The sequence below is a fragment of the Euprymna scolopes genome, chromosome 4 (genome assembly GCF_053919585.1).
Source record: "Euprymna scolopes isolate OS-2025 chromosome 4, ASM5391958v1, whole genome shotgun sequence".
In the NCBI taxonomy this organism is placed as follows: Eukaryota; Metazoa; Mollusca; class Cephalopoda; order Sepiida; family Sepiolidae; genus Euprymna; species Euprymna scolopes.
In genome coordinates this window covers 56,066,888-56,086,887 of record NC_136485.1, presented here as the reverse complement: position 1 = coordinate 56,086,887, position 20,000 = coordinate 56,066,888, and the positions used below count along the sequence as shown (strand labels likewise).

Sequence of the window (20,000 nt, the reverse complement as noted above, 5' to 3'; positions counted from 1 at the left end):
CCAACCTGATTGTGTCGTATATATTATGTGCGTCGTATATATTATGTGCGTATGGATACATAATCAAAAATGTTTATCTTTCCGTACAGATCTAAAATTGTCGATTGTTTCAAATAAAGAAATACAAAGAAAAAATATTTTTACGTAAGAAATGAGATGTAAATTACATAAGATAGATATTTTGATCTTGTATTTTGTTTTTGTGTTTTTACTTTATGAATCCTTTGAGATGAGGTTTCATGATTTGTGTAACAATTTTCTGCGCACTATTGTCCTCATCTTCATAGTTTTTTGTTTCACCACGTTTCGCCCATCTTATCCTCTGTGCATCTTCAGGTGATTAACTGCAACCGGATAAGAATGCTGCGTCTTGTGACTGTATCCCCAATAGTTACTGCCTTCCATAGCTGTTGTCTGTCTTCAGACAATGCTCACCTGGAACAGTAGAGATTGAACGCCTCTATCCACTGTGTTGAGTCTATACGGTTCCAGAGAAGTATTATCTTAAGATAGCAGTTTCAATCCTACACAAACTGGTTAGAGGATTAGTTGGCCAAAACGCGGTGAGACAACAACTATGGAAGGCATAAACTATTGGCGATGCAGACACAAGACTCAGCATCCCTATACAGTCTCGGTTAATAACCTGAAGAAAGCCATGGAATGAGTTGGCTGAAACGTGGTGACAAAGGAACTATGAAGATGGGGAAAAGGTCCGCAAAGAAAACTAATTCATGAGATGCGACATTTGTTTATTGTTTCTGGAAAATATTTGTATGGCTTTTTTTTTTTTTTTAGCATTTAATCTAAAATATGTGGGATATTTTATTGATTTCAAATATTTTGTGATGTGGTTGAATTAATCGTCATTCTTAAAGCGTGTAAGAAGACACCGATTATTGTGACTCATGTTATTTTGTTTTTGTGGCGTCCCCTAACATCCATTTCACGTTACAAACGCAAGACATATATTTTCAAATATTGTACTGGTACTTTATTTCTTCAGATCAATCATCCCGAGGAAGTTTTGAAATAAAGCCGAAAAGTTGACGAACATATAATTTGGAGTTGTTCCATTTTCATGTCACTTTATGCGATGCCTCCGTTCAGTCTCAAGAGATAATCGACACCCCTATAAAGGAAGCTGTGTGTGTAATTGTGAGGCAAAGGTTGCTCAACCCTCGACCACGCCTCTCCTGATTCGGCACTGCTTGGGTCCAGTGGCACGGAGCGACTAAAGACTGACTGGAAACAATGCTAAGATAAGCGAAGAGCACATACAGCACCTGAAAGTCCCAAATGGTTACCCATTTTAGTACTGTCCAGGTTCAACGTTTTTACTTCAATGGTCTGACAGGAACTAATGTGTCAACGTGATCATGCCGTATATATATATATATATATATATATATATATATATATATATATACATATATATATATATAGTGTAACCCGGATATAAAAGACCCGAATATAAAAAAAATAATATAAGAGGGGTTTCTCTGGTTCCAAATGTGTAAATGTTCAATGTAACCCGGATATAAGGACGTTTAGGGTCCTGAGCAAAGTCTATTATACCCGGGTTACACTGTATATATATATATATATATATATATATATGTGTGTGTGTGTGTGTGTGTGTGTTTGTTTTTGTGTGTGTATACATTTTCAATTTGTCTTTACATAAGCAGTGATTTGTTGCTACACAGTCATGTGCGTGTTTCGGTCTCCTAGTATTTAGTAACTAGAGGCTTCTTCAGGCAACAAACGTTTATTTACGAAAGCGGAATTCAAAACACTGAAAGACCGAAACATACTCATGACTGTGTAGCAACAAATTATTGCTTATGTAAAGACAAATTGAAAAGGTAACTTGCTCTAATTCCGTATTGCGCACTCTTGTATAAACCTCGTTATATTTCATTGGTTACCCTACTTTTGAAAAATAGCAACCTCAAATTATATATGTATATACGCGTGTGTATATTGTGTGTCTATCTGTTTATGCATATATATATATATATATATATATATATATGTATGTATGTATGTATGCATAAACACATAGACACACAACACAACATACACACACGATGACTACAAATGCGTATGTGTTTAATCAGGTTTATATGCTAGTGGCTCTGTGTAACAAAGTATAACTTCTCCCATTGTCAGGTCAACAGTGACTAAACTAATGACCCTTATCGGGCCCATCTTAGCGTAAACCTAAGGAAGTACCATTGCTATTAAGAATATTACTTGGCAAAGGATGGATGAATCTCTCTTGCAATGTCAATGGTCATCTCATTTATTTCCTCACGCGTATAATACATTAACAGGTTCGCTTGTGCGTGTGTTTGTATGTATGTGAATGATGAAGATCTTTAGATGTTACTAAGATCACTCATTTAAGTGAAGGTGAACGCTGACTACAAACCAGATTGCCAGCAGTGATTAATCGTAGCAAACGAAACATGGCTAAAAGATGGAAACGCCAACGACGAACCTGCATTCATTGAGGTAAGTATTTGTTGGTTTTGCGTAAAAACGGAATTGCCTCAGAGAGTAAGTTTTAAGAGAAAAGTCTCATTCTCTTAAATATTTTCTAAACGCACACACACATTATATATATATATATATATATATATATATATATATATATATAATTTGAGGTTATTGTTTCCAGCGATTAAGTAACCAATTAAGTTTAATGAAGTTAATACAAGAGTGTTCAATACCGAAGTAGAGCAGGGTATGCTCTATTTGTTTCTACATAAGGAGTAATATTTTGTTACAGTCATGAGCATGTTTCTGTCAGCTAGTTACCAGTAACTAGAAACCTCTTCAAACGATACAGCTTATGCAAAAACAAAATTTGCATATATATATATATATATATATATATATACGCATGCATGGACTTTGTTAGGCTTATAAAAACAAGCAAATCACGTGCCTTTTGACTAGTTTTCAGATGAATCCTGTTCATATATTGTTTAATGTTGTCCGGGAAGCAAATGTTTTACCCTCAGTCGCAAAACGGACAAAGAATCGGAAAGAACTTCAAATCGCTTTTTCGTTGTACAAAGACATTTACTTCCTCATTCTCTCGTTAGCAATGTGACGTCTCTTGCGTAATCGTCTTCTCAAGCGTGCTTTCAGACGTCATCCGAACCTCTAACGAGATCTCGAACGTTATTCCCATCCTAACGTGATCTCTTTGTTAATCTTTTTATCTACTGATGAAGTTATTCCGCATCCATACGCATTCGTGCGTCCGCGCTATGTTAAAATTGAAGAGAAGCGAGAAAATAAATAGCAAGTCAGACGACCACCTCAGAATAATATATTTATATAGACATTCACAAACACATACATATATATATATTTATATATACGTATATGTATATATATATATATATATATATATATATATATATATATATATACGAGTGTGTGTGTGTGTGTGTGTGTGTGTGTGTGCACCTCATCATAAGTTGAGCAATTGATTAGGGGAAATTGGAAACTTTCATTAGCTATACATACTACGTATATTAATTAGTTTAGTCTTTATTCTTACTCTTTTCCAACCCTTCAAACTTGTTTTGCACGTGTAGGACAGAAATCCACACCAGTCAGTGACTTCCAAACATATCCACATCCGTCTTTAGAATACTGCTTCTGCTGCTACAAATTCAGAACCACTTGATTTTTATCAATGGCGGTTTAGATTTTTACTCGAGCTTTATTTTGTATAATTCGCTTGGATTCGAGGGTGGAATCGTTCGGGCAATAGCTTCGAAAAGGGGAACACTCATCCGACTCCGGGAGCTTTCCCTCGGCACCAAAGCCAACAGGGTCTAGGCTATTGTTGTAGTGACTTATTCCCTGTTGAGGGCTGTAGGTTGTACGTTTATTGCAATTCTAAGAGGTCTACTCCCCAATGTTTCACATTCTCGCTTTCATATATGTGCGACAACAACGAAATCCGTGAACAAAACATCGCAAAACAATTAAAACTAAGGTAATTGTGCTTTTATTGTTTCTACATTTGTCAGTCAATATAAGCAGTGTTGACACGGAATTAATTCCATTAAAAAAATTACACTGAAACAAATAATCAAATTGAACAATAGACAGATGGTGTCATTAGATCATGATTTAATCCGATACAAAAATATTTTGGGTCGACTAGAACTTTAAACAGTTTATTGCTAATCGCCTGAGGAAATGCCGACGGGGCTGCTCTGTCATTTTTTTTTTTTTTTTTTTGCGTGACAGGGTCCTTTTATAGCCTTTATAGACGCTAGCTGTTCCATCCCACTTTTCCACCTTTGCGTCATATCCTCCCGCCGTGAGTGTTTTTTTACGAAGGAATCACCACGTATCAAGGCCCATAGGCCACTCGAGGATAAGGGTTAAAGAGTTCCACAGTTATGCAGTTCTAAGAAAGAAGCTTTGATCATGGAATCTACGTTTAGGTTTAGGCACAGATAAAGAATGGAGGAAATTATTGATAGTGTTTTCAGCTAGACGATTGTTTTGGGCCTGGAGAAAAGTTTAGTATATGTTTTGAGACTGCATTTCATCTTTTCTCTTCTCGGCGAACAACGAGTATATAACTAAACTTAGGCGATTTTAACTTTCTTTCAATTGAGTGTATCCTCTTCTGAGGAGCTAGATTACTCCAACATTTAAAACTGGCCTTCTGTCAAACTTTGCCTTGGTGAAGAGGCTAGACAATAGGAATAATAACAAGTATTTCCTTAGTCACAGATTATCAATTAAAACTCTTTCTTTTATTAGCATTTGTTAGGAGTCGATAAATAGGTTGAACTGATGACGTAATAATATTCGCATTTAGAACAAGCTGACGCATTTGTTATCTTCTTTTAATAACTAATTATTTTTCTAGAATTTTTAGATGAGGATTGATAATTCATATTATTTTCAGTATTATTCGGACTATTGTTTTCATTTTGAGTTTTATTTTCACTACGTTTTTGGCTAATCCAATTTCGATCTTCTTCCGATGGTTTTCGTTTAACTCGGTATACTTTCTGTCGAATGTCACGGAAATTATTAAGAATATTAATCGGAATCGGTAATTGTATTGGAATCGGGAATTTATTACGGAATCAGGAAAAGTAGTGAAATCGTCCCATCCCTAGTATATATATATATATATATATATATATATATATATATATATATATATGTGTGTGTGTGTGTGTGTGTGTGTGTGTGTGTGTGTGTGTGTATATATATATATATACTAGGGATGGGACGATTTCAAAAAAAAATATAGGCTACAGAGGCTACACAGAATATTCCGCGTTTCATTCACGCTAGGATTCGTCAGGCTTATCCATAAGCCTGATGAATCCTAGCGTGAATGAAACGCGGAATATTCTATGTAGCCTAATTGCCATATATATTTTAATAACTTACTACCTAGCTCTGCCTATGTATTGAGCACTGTTGAAGTAAATACTTAAAGTGTACGCATAAAAGTATACTTCCCTATATTAATGTATGTGATGTAATGAAGCATCCTGTAGATTATGTAGCCAGATTTTGTGAGCACCCTATATATATATATATATATATATATATATATATATATATATATAGATATAGATAGATAGATAGATATACACGTGTGTGTGTGTGTGTGTGTGTGTGTGTGTGTGTGTGTGTGTGTGTGTGTATAAAGAGTGCCCACAAAGTCTGGCTACATAATCAACAGGATGCTTCCACAAAGTCTGGCTTCATAATGTAGCCAGACTTGTGGACACCCTGTATGTATATGTATATATATATATATATATATATATATATATATATATATATATATATGTGGGTGTGTGTGTGTGTGTGTGGGTGGATGTGTGCATGTGTGTGTTTGTGTGTGCGTGCGTGTGTGTTCGTGTGTTCGTATATCCTATTTAACACATGATAATTAATACACTCAACGTGTTCAACATGTTATAAATATCGATGAAATGGTTCATATTTTACGGTAAATAGATACATACGCAAACAAAGATGTCGTAATAGATTGTTATTTTTATATAGATAAAACAACTAAAATGAAAGCAAAGGTTATGTGCATGTATTCACAATAACATCATCAAAAACATTGTAATAAACAACGCTATTTATTTTTAATTAATTTGTCAACAGATAGAGTACTCGCAATATGAACTTCAAACGGTTATTGAATACATAACGCCAGCGCGAAGCACTTAATGTCACCACGGCCCTCCGCAAACACGAGGCGCTCTCTTCTTACAGTTGATTACGAGTTGACATGCATGGACAATAGAACGGAATTCTCGTTTGGCTATTATAATCAATTTGCTGTAACAGGTTGCGATAAATTGGTCTCACGTTGACTGCAGACAACACAAAAACCTTGCAAACAGCTGTTGTAAACTGCCGACCAATTATTTTATGATTACTCTGTGGTGGATAAAGAAAGTAAGTTTACACGCTGGCTTAAATATCCTGAAGTTCGTTACGTATTGACTTACAGCCATAGAATTAATATATAGAAACATTTATTTGCGGGTGTATGTCTCTGTAGTTGTGCGTACACACACACACACACACACACACACACATATATATATATATATATATATAGAAAGAGAGAGAGAGACATATATATATAGAGACATATACATACATATGTATATCTAGACATATATATATATATATATATATATGTATATTTCTGTGGAAATATATTTTCTTATAATATATATATATATATATATATATATATATATATATATATATATATATATATATGTTTTCTCAATCATTAAATCATTTCTCTCCGATAGGTTCATAAGAGTAGTGGTTGATTGGCAGAAATCAGAGGCCCACAGTATTAATGCTGGAGTCCCTCAGGGGTCCATCCTGGGCCCAACTCTCTTCCTGATCTACATCAATGATCTCCCAAAACACATACTTAAATCATTCGTTGACATCTATGGTAATGACACGACCATCTATGACAACACATCAAAGGCCGTAAATGACAAAGTTCTCTCTAATTCTCTCTCCTCTGATCTTGAGCGCGTGGTACAATGGAGGAAGAGACGGCTGGTTACTTTTAACGCATCCAAAACCAAGCTTCTATCTTTACATCATCAATGCTCTGATCCCCATCTGGCATCAATTGAAATAGATGGCGCTCGTCTTGGGGAGGCTCCATGTTTTGACAAGCTTCTGGGTTTGACCTTTACTCTTGATCTTAAATGGAACACGTACATTAGGTCTGTTGCCAAGGACGCTGGGAAAATGGTGGGATCTTTCTACCGCTCCAGAAGATATCTCACTAGTGATACAATTCTCTATCTGTATAAAAGCCAAGTACGTCCAAGGATGAACTACTGCTGCCACATCTGGGCAGGTGCTGCTAAAAACAGCATATCATACCGACAGTGTACAAAACAGACTTCGTAGCTTAGTGGGGGATGCCATTTTTCTCTTCCCTGCAGCCTCTCTCCCACAGAAGAGACTTTGCGAGCCTGTCTTCATTTTATCATTATTTCCATGGCAAGTGCTCGTTTGAGCTCCAATCTCTCGTCCCCCCCCAATTTTTCACGAGAAACAGCCATCTGGCTGAAACCACGGTCAATAATTTTCCCCACTCTTTATCTGTGCCTAAATCCAAACGTAGATTCCATGAGCAGAGCTTCTTTCTCAGAAGTGCACGACTGTTGAACTCTCTTCCGTTTGCCTGTTTCCCACCTGACTACAACTTGGATGTCTTCAAGTCCAACATAAACAAATTTCTGACAAACTGCCCTCTTAAGTAAGACACTCTATCAAATCTCAAATACTAATGATTACTAAAATACTATCTCATTGATTACTGTTCACGCCATAAGCCTTATTCCTGAGTGGCCTCCGGGCCTTGATAAGTGGTGACCTCTATGTAAAAATATATATATACCAATCCTTATTTAAGAAGCTCAATGTAATTACAGAGCAATATAGTGAATAAATGATAAAAGACTATATTCCAAAGTTCATGATGTTGACCATCTTATAATTTAATCCTTTAATTCAGTTGACATTTACAATTTTTACAATTGATTTTGCACTACGAAACATATATTGTCAGGAATTGTAAATATCCACAAAATTAAAGGAATTATTATAAACTTTGGAATATAGTCTTTTGTCATTTATTTACTACATATATATGTGTGTGTGCTTGTGTATATGTCTGTGTTTGTGTGTGTGTGTCCCCCAAAATGAGTGTCCACTAGAAGGTAATTGTAAGGCTGAATCCCTGGCATACGAAGCTATTATCACTGACCAATCTACAAACATGCCTGAAACATACATTGGAATAACGCAAGGTTCGTTTAAAAAAGATCTTATTTCCACATGAGCTCCTTTAGAGCGAAAACAAGAATTAAGACAGCCTTAACAACCTGCGCATGGGAGCTAAAAGAAAAGGAGAATATTTTACCATTAAATGGAGGAAAATTAAACACAAACTCTCATACTTCCGAGAATTGAAACAATGTTCGCTTTGCAATGCTGAGAAGTACCATATGTTAAGATTAATTCATGATCCAGGAAAAAGCTATTTAAGTGTGCGGAATGAATGCTTGAAAGGTTGTATACACAGAAAGAGATCACTCCTTATAAACTAGGACGAGCTTAAAATTCAAATATATTTTATTATTTATTGAATAGCTTAAAATATAGAGGAATATAATTATAAGGTTTTTATTAGTATAGTGTACCATTTATTCTTTAGGCTTCCGGATAAGCATTTCAAAAAACCATATAGTAAAATATAATTTTAAGGTTGCTATTAGTATAATGTACCATTTTCCTTAGGCTTCTGGATTAGCATTTCCCACAAAACGAAGACTACATACAAAAAAGTTTTAAATATAATTTTGTATTTGAATGTTAAAATTGATTTAGAATTTTTATTGTTAAATTTTAAATTTTAATTCAAAATTAGAGTTAAAATAAATTTTAGTTTCGATTTTTATTTTAAATAAATTTGTCCAATCTGATGGATCAAAGAAGAAGAAAACTCTGATGTAAAAACCTGCAGTCTACTGTATACTCAGTCCTGTCATTTGCATCGACAAAGATTAGCAGTAACACAGTAGTGATGGTTGGTTCTATATAAAGCCTTCACCACTATAAACAAATTATCTGTGTATATTTACTACCAACTTAGTTGTTGTGGCGAAAGCTCATACGTCGAAATCGACGGGAGAGTCCATCACACACACACACACACGCGCACACACACACACACACACACACACACACACACATATATATATATATATATATATATATATATATATATATATAGTATAGTTACGTTACGTTACGTTACGTTCCTGTTTGTTCGGATAGTGGCATTAATCTCTTTACAACCAGGAATCCAAAATTATCCGTTACATACTATCTTATCTGTTCTTTTCGTTTTCACCGCCCGCACACACACACACATATATATGTATATGATGCATATATATAGCTATATGCGCATACATATATATATATATATATACATGTATAATACATATGTAATGTATATATACATATACAATCTATATATAATGTATACTATATATATATACATGTATAATATATATATATATATATATATATATATATTGCATACTTTATAAATGCATCATTTTAGCATGTCATCGCATTTCTCATAAATATATTTGTATAAAAAAGCATTCCACACAAAATGTAATGGTATACGATCGTTGTTTATTTTTCCTTTTAAAAAGTAGATTTTTATGCGTAAAACGAAAATACTCACGTTAAGAGCTATTCTATTGAATGTGCCAAATATTTTCGAATAGAAATAGTATTTTTTGCGACAAAAATATGTTTTAGTCGATTTCACTTTCCCTTTTGCGAGTTTATTTTGTTGCTCGTTCTTTTCCCTTGCCTCCATTTATTAAATAATTCACAAAATTTACGATGCTTGGACTCTCGAGAAAAGTACGCTCGGTTAAATAAAAACCACGCGTTAAAGTTTTAAAAGCGTCAAAAATCACAACTTTATCCAATGTAATGAAAAGTGCAGTATTTATTAAATGCGTTATGTATTTTACTAGCGGGACCTATGGAAAGTCCGCACTTTTATTTTCATCTATTCTATTCTGCTTCTTGTGCTACCAGATCAGGCTCTCTGAAGATACTGACTTCTTTACCTAAAATACACCAAACATTGATGTTATTATTTTTCCCTTTTCCTTTGCAAAACTCAATCATGTTTTGCAAAGTAAAAATAAAACAGTTTTCCATCTACAAAACAACCAAACCAAACACCGTGAATAAATATTTGAAGATGTAAAGGACATGTAGCGTAAAAGCTTTTTTTTCCAAAATTACAGGATTTCCCATTAAATAACCTGAAAAAAGCTGATATCATGTGAAATAAAATAACAAAACAATTGTATATTGCTATTGTGTATTTTATGAAAATCCGGCGCGAACGTGGACCCCACGATCTTATTGTTCCGGCTTTGCTAAAATAGAAACCAGTACTCTGTTTACTTTAGTTTTAGAATATTATCTATACTGTTATATATAAGGAACATTGCCTGTGTGTGAGTTCGTTCCCTATATTTTGTGTTGGAATGCCTCTGATAAATTTCGAAAATCGAAAAAAAAAAAAACGATTGAAGAAGGAAGTTTGGTTTAGACCAAAGTTAACACGTTCATTTTTTCATTTAAATCCACCTTCGAAAGTTTGTTGGAGACGTTTTATCACCGCACAAACAGAGAGGCCCGGCGTATAAAATCAACAATAGTTTCTTTTATAAGACAGATGCGCGTTCGAAATGAATGTTTTCTTTTAAAACATAATTGAACCATAATAATCCTCTTTTGTACGTTTTACTTTAATTCAAGTGATCATGTATAAATATTTGCATAAAATCAAAAGTTGGTTCTTTGATAAAACAGAGGTGAGTTCTAAATGAACGCTTCTGCTTAGAGCACACCTATCCCATAATACTTTGCTTTTGCATTTTAATCTTAAAGTGAAGCCATTATTTACAGATAATTTTATTAAATCATCAGTAGATTTTTCGATTCAAACTACAATGTATTGTGGACTAAGTCACTACGGAAAGACGTGTAAAGCTTCCTATGAGTACCTTGCGAGAGGCGCCCCTTACTAGATCAAGCAACCAATCGAATTGTTTAAAAAATGGGTGGCTTCGCCGATTTTGGTGACAATAAAGGTATGAAAAGGTGAGACATGTGTTGATCCTCGTTAAATTACGGGCAGCGTCGGGCCACTTTGCTTATATCTGATAATTGGAGGTTTATTGTTAAAACGATGTAAGATGTATTTCAATTTTACAGATACCACCGCGAACGCATATCACACAATATTGTTAGATCATCGTCAGACAAAAATAGATACTATTCAGCGATTCGAACCCGAAAACCAAAAACGTATGTCTAATTCACATACTATGTTTGGCATATCATCGTATTGACTGTTAAATCTAATGTGTAGTTAATTAATCGATATTGGAGTCGAGAATCGAAATATATTGCAACTTTTGAGGATATCACAATCGGAAAAACATGTGAATTCAATTTCCAATTCTAAAGACAATTTTTGTTATTCATATTAATTCATGTATTATTTTACTTATATATTTATTTATTTATTTATTTATTTATTTTGTTTAAACCATGCTTTTAATTGCTGTTTTTTTCTGAAAAATGGATAAATATTTATTGAATTAACATCCCAGTAAAACTAATATCGTAGTAACGAATTTGGGTAAAAATGGCATCGGACAAAATGGCATCGGACCAAATGGCATCGGACAAAATGGCATCATTAGTTAATATAAATTCTTTTGTTATTCAGTATAATAACAAAAAACGATCGTCGCACATATATTTTCCTAAATAAACCACGAAATATGGTTATTTTAGTTACCTGTAACGTTGGGTATAGATTAGAGCAAGTAGTGTCAGTGTGCATAAAGTAATAAATTAAAAAAGCAGCTGGCGCTTCTCTTGGATGAATAGACCTTTTCTGTCCACGTTACCAAAGTCGAGAGAAGCTAATCAGGCCAGGGAAGAAGAGAGGGGACACTATTTCTTGACTGATGCAGGTAACAATCTGTGGACAGCAATTGATCTCAAAAATGGGTTACAATAATCTTTCAGGTAACGAATGAAATAAATGCCCTGCAATCTGATTGGCTATTGTGTCACCTAACCACATCATATGAATAATTCTACGCAGGAAGAAATAAATATTAATGTTTGTAACTCCTACAGTGAGCACTGGCTTTGCTTACACTCATATGTACAAACTTATTTCTTTGTCTAAGATGGTTTTTAACGTGCTCTGTTGATGTCAGAATACACCTTCGGTCGATGAATTACAAAAAGAATGGAATTTTTTTTTTCTGTAACAAAATAAAATAAGATTTAAGAACCTGCCGTGTGACAAACAGTGACATGCTGTTTTCTTAACGTGACTTCCCGTCTTTTAATAGAAGATTTTTTTTTTCAAAAAGTAGCGCGAGTTGTATTTTAGTATCAATGTTAATGTTTCATGTTCCATTTCTTTACTGAAAAGAAATCAAATAAAATCCTTTTCTGCTCTTCGCCAACAAGTTTTTTTGCATATAATTATATCTATCTCTCTCTCTCTCTCTCTCTCTCTCTATATATATATATATATATATATATATATATATATATATATATATATATATATATATACATCTATCTATCTATCTCTATACATATAAATCTACCAACTATCTCCTATACTTTGTATATTTCACTCTCTTTAAGTAGTATTTTTTTTATTTCTGAGTTCTACTGAAAGCTAAGATGATAAAAAAAGAAAACTTCTGAGAGATAAAATAAGAAAGAGATAGAAGAGTATACACCCATACACAAACACACAGATACAGACACTGTATATATATATATATATATATATATATATATATATATATATATATATATATATATATATATATAGCCTTAGAAGTTTTTAACCTTTAAAACTACATTTTAAAAAAAAACTTACTTAATTTTTATATTGTTTATCATTCGTTGAAATAGTATTTAAGCATTAAGTCATTTAATCAGCTTCAATCTCTGCATCAACTTGATTATCTTGAATTCACAATAGTCCCAATGTTATTTCAGGGATCATAAGTTGTCTACCATGAAACTTTCGAGGATTTAAAAACAAAACAGTATTTTAAATCATGGCTCCTCAGTAGTGGTGATTAAGCATCACCTTCTTTAATCGCAAGAACAAAAAAATGTTCTAAATATTTGATCTAGTTTCCTGGTCCTATCCTGATATCAAAACGTCTTCCTTACCTGTGACACTCGTCCCCGACTCTAAAATCAAAATGGATATATTGCTTTTAAATTTTCCACTATGTTGTTTTAATACAATTCGAATTAATCAATTATACTATTTATCAGCCAAAATTAATTAAAATTACCATAAGTCACTACAATAAATCTACGGTCTCAGTCTAAAAAGAACATCCTCAGGCGATAATAAACCTCTAATCTTACACAAGGTCAGTCTTTTAGCTAATATATATATATGTGTGTGTGTGTGTGTGTGTGTGTGTGTGTGTGTGTGTGTGTGTAGTAGAACTCTGGGATACGGTATTAAAATTAGTAACAAAATACAGTGTATATATATATATATATATATATATATATATATATATATATATATATATAAATCAAATAACATTATAAATAACAGCGTGAGGCAGAGCAAATACCGGAATATATATATATATATATATATATATATATATATATATATATATATATATATATATATATATATAATGCCAACCGAATAATATATATATATATATAATACCAACCGAATAATATATATATATATATATATATACATATATATATATATATATATATATATATATATATATATATATATATATTATTCCGTTGGGATTAAATTCTAATTATATAATGAGGGAAACTTATTTCATTTTTTATTAAAAGAAAAGAATAAATTATCCTGCGTTCCGCTATCAATTTTCTTTATCTATCATTCCATCTATTTCTTTCCTCTCCCTTCACTCTTTCTACCTCTTTTGCTCTATCTATCAGTCTATCTATCTGTCTGTCTATCTATCCATCTACCCATCTATCTATCTATCTATCTATCTATCTATCCATCCATCTATCTATCTATCTATCTATATATATATCTATCTAACTAACTATATATATATCATACTTTATTTCTCTCTCTCTTTCAGTTTTTTTTCTTTTATGAGCGCCACTGAAAGCTAAACTACGATCAAAAGAATAATTGTGAGAGTAAAGATGAAGGAGATGGAATGCTATATATATATATATATATATATATATATATATATATATATATATATATATATATATGGAGAGGGAACGAGTTATAAAAGAGTGGTGGAGAGAGAAGAGGGTCACAAAGAGAGTGTTATAAAGATAGAAAGGTGACTACCGAAAGTGAGAAGCTTTTTTCAATAAAAGCACGAAACACATTAAAAACTAAATGAAATAAGGATTATAGAATTTTTTTTACAAGAATGTCTTCTTGTTGAACATGACAAACCAGAGTGTTTCTTTCCTGTTGGCATCTTGCAGATTCGCAGTTGCCAAGGAACTGTTAGCCGACTTCTATTTCGGTTTCCTTTTGATACTCGGTACACACTCACACACACAAATAAAATACTATAAAACCCCTTAAAAACAACTGCAACGAAATAAAATAAACTACTAAAACAGTATTTCGATTTGTTCCTTCGCAGTTTTTTCTTTCTATATAAAAATTGTCAGTTCTTTTAGACGTTTTTACATGCACAGCGACCGATTGAATATCGCGTGAACCCAAGTGGATTTTTGCAACCATTTAAAGACACTTGTAGAAATCCACGTCATTGTGTACAAAGCGTTCGAGAAATATTCATTTGAGTGAAAAAAAAATTCTCGTCAGATATCGAAAGAAAAAGATGTCGACTTCGTCAAAATATTGAATTACTTGATTTGAAATGAAATTAGACGCAACCAATATAAAAAAAACTCAAAAATCTTAAGAGTTGTTTAGTAAGACCTCACTCTTATACAATCAGCCTTTATGTTTAACTTTGTTTTACTATATCTTCCCCATTTAATGAGTCCAAGAGTAACGCGAGGATAAGAGTTAATAAAATGGAATGTCTAATAACCAAATGATGAAAAAGGCTATAAATTGCATGTAATTACTTATAGGGTTGTTAAAAGAAATATTTTGTATATCTTTCTTGTGAAGACGACCAAGTTGTAATCAGTACGAAAGCAGCCAGGCGGAAATGTCTTCCACAAAGATCTTTCCATGGAAGTCACACCTGATGTCAGGTACATGGAATCAAAAAAGGAAGTCTTCTTTGTTGTGGTAGCAATCGGAGCTAAGCCGAACACTTTATATAGAAACTAGCAGGTGTTTTTAGGTGTGTGTGTTTTTTGGTAAATGAAAAGAAAAATCGTTGGCCGGGTGTCCCCGGTGTTTGCTTTAATAAAAAATGAAGCCTTGACGCGCAGTTGGAAAATAATAAAGTGTGAAAAAAAAAACGTGTGACGTTTAACGGCAGGTGCCCGTTTTACGAGTTAATGACGCCAACTTTGAGTGCGGGACAGTGTTTTATTTACCGCGAGTCTGTTCGCTTCTTTTTTTATATATGAAAAAGCTTAATGCACATGCGGCGATCGAAAATTGTTGAATATTTATCTTTTCAAAGTCGGGCAAATTAAATAGACAGGCGACCCTGGTTATTAACTCGTAGATATTATCATTTAGGCGGGATATAAAAAGTTTTAAGAAGGTGTGAGGCGACCGATCGCTTCTCGGAGAAAAGCCTTTCTTGGATATACACAAAAACGCACACACACACACATTTTCGCTTTTATATTTAGAGATAACGGATAGAGCAGAGCGAGACTAATAACAATTTATCTCCTCCTCGATTTCTAAGTCGATTTTATCAAGGAAGGGAATATTGCTCTACGCGATACTTCTTTAGATGTGGTAGAAGTTTTATGTTTTGGACTTCTCTAACGTTTGGGACAGAAAGTGTTTGAGATTGATTCGCTGGAATAAAAAAAAAAACAGAATAAGGTATCGAAAACAAAAAATATTTGCTTCAAGATATTGAATAACTTGATTTGCAATTAAAACATAACCAAACAACTACAAAAAAGTGATTCGCCAATCGTTGCTCGTCTGTATTGGCTTTTATCGTATCAAGCTTTCTTTGTTGTTTGTTCGCTAGGACAGACTTAGATATATATAGTTTTAATCTGGTAAAAAAATTCCAGCTGCACAAAAAAAGGATCATTCTGGATTGGACAAAAGCAAAAATAGTGATTGAGAACTGCTTGTGAATTTAGTATTACATTGACACTTTTTCCTTTGAAGGAACCAGTTCTTAGGTGAATACGGTTCGTTTTTCTCCTTCGGCAAAATGCCAAACATCCGCGTTAAAAAAAAATTAGAAAATGACTAATCTATATACGTGCATAGAAAAAACTCTTTCCGAACTATCTACGAAGAACGTTTATGTAAGGTTGAGCTGAAAATATCCATGCATTAATTTTGACTTTTCTTATTAATAAATACATTGTTTATTTCAAGATGATAAGATTCCAAACCTAACTCGCAGCAACTTGTCTTGAACATGGACAGCATTTGGTTATGTGTCAATTACCTGCAGAGAAAAGGATTTGCCCCCCATGGCCAATCTTGCTGACATGCTTGATACGTTCAGAGCTGAAAACGGAAAAGTCGTGAACTGAATTTAGGAGGGGAGGGATATTCTTGAAATTGACTCAAGGCATTGGCGTCCTGCAATGGCCACCTCCGAGGAAAACATTGATCGTGTTCATTATACAGTGATGTATGTGAGGCGATTGAGTATAAATCAAATAGCTAATGCTATTAACATATCCCGTATGTGAGTTAAGAATATTCTGCACAATTAACATAACATGAGTGATGTTTCTTCTCGTCAAGTTGTTTGAACCATAGACAAAAGACATGCAGTAGGACAAAAATCCTTAAAATGCCAATCAAATCCGAATAACACAAATAAAATATCTTCGTGCTATTGAACAGATATAAATAAATAAATAAATAAACCTCTCTAAACCATTCTTTAAAAAGTATTTTCATATTACCCACCTCTACTCAATGTTAGTATATACGGCATAATCACGTTGACACACCGGTTCCCGTGAAATCACTGAAGTTAAGCAACGTTGAGTCTGGGCATTACTAAAATGGGTGACCAATTTGGGAAGTCCAGGTGCTGTATGTAGGAGGACGTTGACACCTCCCTGCAAAAAGTTGCAAAAACCTAACGTTGTCATTTCCCCTAACGGGGATATGCATGCGACTGGGGACCGCTTGTGAATTTCAAAAGAAAGCCGGTTAAATCCTGAATAGGGTTGGTGCTGGCTGCACACACACTCAATGTGATATCTCCCATATCATTCTCTAGTTAATTGCCTTGCGATGAGGGTAAAAAGGTCGGTTTTTATATGTGGAGATGTGGGGAATCCAGCAACCTCAAAAGTGGTAATCTGAATTATGACAAAATAAAAATTTCATTAAACTAAAAATATTTATCCTTCACTCAGCTAGAGCAGGGGAGGTGGCGGTGCTTTAGTGGTTAATGACAAGGATTGAAGACCTGCGTGTCACAAATTCGAATCCAGTTCATTCCACAAAATCATTTTTACTTAAGATGTTGGCAACCTTCATGTTGTCTCTTCCGTAACCCCCTCTGTATATTTTTAGAAAGAATTCTGACTGTAGAAATATCGAGGAAATCAATGCCAACAATAGAATGTTCGGATTCTACGATAGGTTGATAATGAGCTACAAAAGAAAATATCATATGTAGTATTAGAACCAGATCCTACACTTTGCTCTCAGCCAAAATGCGAAGGAAACATGTGCCCAATTATCTGCCTTCTAGCAAGCGTAGAGTTAAAAGCAAGGTTGCTTTTTAATGTGAGGAAATCCATTAAATACAAGATCGGATATTCAATATGAGGAAAATCCGGCTACTTCAAAACGGGTACTTTGGATTATGCAAAAATAAAAATGATCTCAAACAAGAAGGATTTGTTCTTCGTTCAACTAGAAGAGAAAAGATCAAGTGCAGTATCAGCAGAATATACTACATTTTGCTCTTAACCAAAATGCCGAGGAGACCTGTACCCTATTACCTGTCACCAGGTCAGAGTTGGAAGCAATGTTAGTTTTTAATGTAGGCAAAATCCATCTTCTAGAAAAATAAAATTCTGGATTGAGACCAAAATAAAACTTGCTTCCGTGTATAAGAATGTCTCCTTTACCGACCGAGAAAAAAAAATATGAAATGGTTTAACAGGACAGATACTACATTTGTCTCCTGGCCAAAAGGTTAAGGAAGCCTATTTACGAAGGCAGCGTTAATGACAGGATTTATCTTTGATGTGAAGGGAATGCAGTTGCTCTCTAGATTGGGACAGAAATTTAAGTCGCCTCAGTCTACAACACAAGTTCTTAACCCGGGGTAAATTTACCCCTATGGATTAAAATATAATATAGTCAGGGTGGTAAATAATTTAAGTAACCGATAATTTAAAAATAATTATTTCTTTTCAGATTGACATCATCAATGCTCTGATCCCCATCTGGCATCAATTAGGATGGATGGCTCTCGTCTGGGAGAGGCCCCGTGTTTTGACAAGCTTCTGGATTTGACCTTTACTCCTGATCTGAAATAGAACACGTACATCAAGTCTGTTGCCAAGGTCGCTGGAAAGATGGTGGGATCCTTCTACCGCTCCAGAAGATATCTCACTACTGATGCAATTCTCTATCTATATAAAAGACAAGTACGTCCAAGGATGGAATACTGTTGCCATATCTGGGCAGGAGCTGTTAAAAACAGCCTATCCTTCGTTGACAGAGTACAAAATAGACTTCGTGGTTTTGTGGGGGATGCCCTTTTCTCTACCCTGCAACCTCTCTTCCACAGAAGAGACGTTGCGAGCCTATCCTTGTTTTATCGTTAATTCCATGGCAGGTGCTCGTCTGAACTCCAATCTCTGGTCCTCCCCCTCGCCAATCTTTCACGAAAAACACCCGTCTAGCTGAATCCACTGTGAAAAATTTCCCCCACTCTTTATCTATGCCTAAATCAAAACGCGGATTCCATGAACAAAGCTTCTTTCTTAGAACTGCACACCTGTGGAACTCTGTACCGTCTGCCTGCTTCCCACCTGACTACAACTTGGATGTCTTCAAGTCCAACGTTAGCAAATTCTTAATGAACCGTCCCCTTAAGTAAACACTTTATCAAATCTCCACACTAACGTAATGTACTTGCAATAACTCTTATCCCTGAGTGGCTTCCGGGCCTTGATAATTGATTACCACTGTGCAAAAAAAAAAGATTGTGCCATATCTAAGAAATGTAATACAAATAAGCTTCATAATTTTCTATTTAGAAAAAAATTGATTTTCTTTATTTTTGTGATACGAATGTATAATACTACTTTTGTATAAACCCGAAATTCCTAAACATAAAAATGTTCTTTTTGACTTGTTTTTGACCTTTTGCTTTTCTGTTATTTATATGATGGCTATGAATTTTCTGTGCGGGAGCAGGTGATAAATAGAGAAATACATAAAGCCGAGAGGTTAATAATAAAGGAAAGGTTGAAGATGACTGGTCTAGAATAATTTCTCCTCACTAACAGAGCAAAGAAAATATCAATTTTAGTACTAGAAAAGGTGATACACTTTGTTCTTAGCCAAAGTGCTCGACAAATTAATCTAATGAATTATGTCATTTTTTTAGGTGAGTCATGTTCGTGGTTAATCAACAAGCGGATTATTTGCTTGCCTCCCTTACTACAGC

General features: G+C 34.0%; 1 protein-coding gene and 1 pseudogene across 1 annotated transcript in view; one reads left to right on the top strand and one right to left on the bottom strand.

The window, feature by feature from the left end:
* Positions 1–20,000, bottom strand: part of LOC145267281 (zwei Ig domain protein zig-8-like) — a 750,978-nt gene that overhangs the window by 155,084 nt on the left and 575,894 nt on the right. The gene's annotated exons all lie outside the window — the stretch shown is intronic.
* On the top strand, positions 17,284–17,402 carry LOC145273627 (5S ribosomal RNA; annotated as a pseudogene).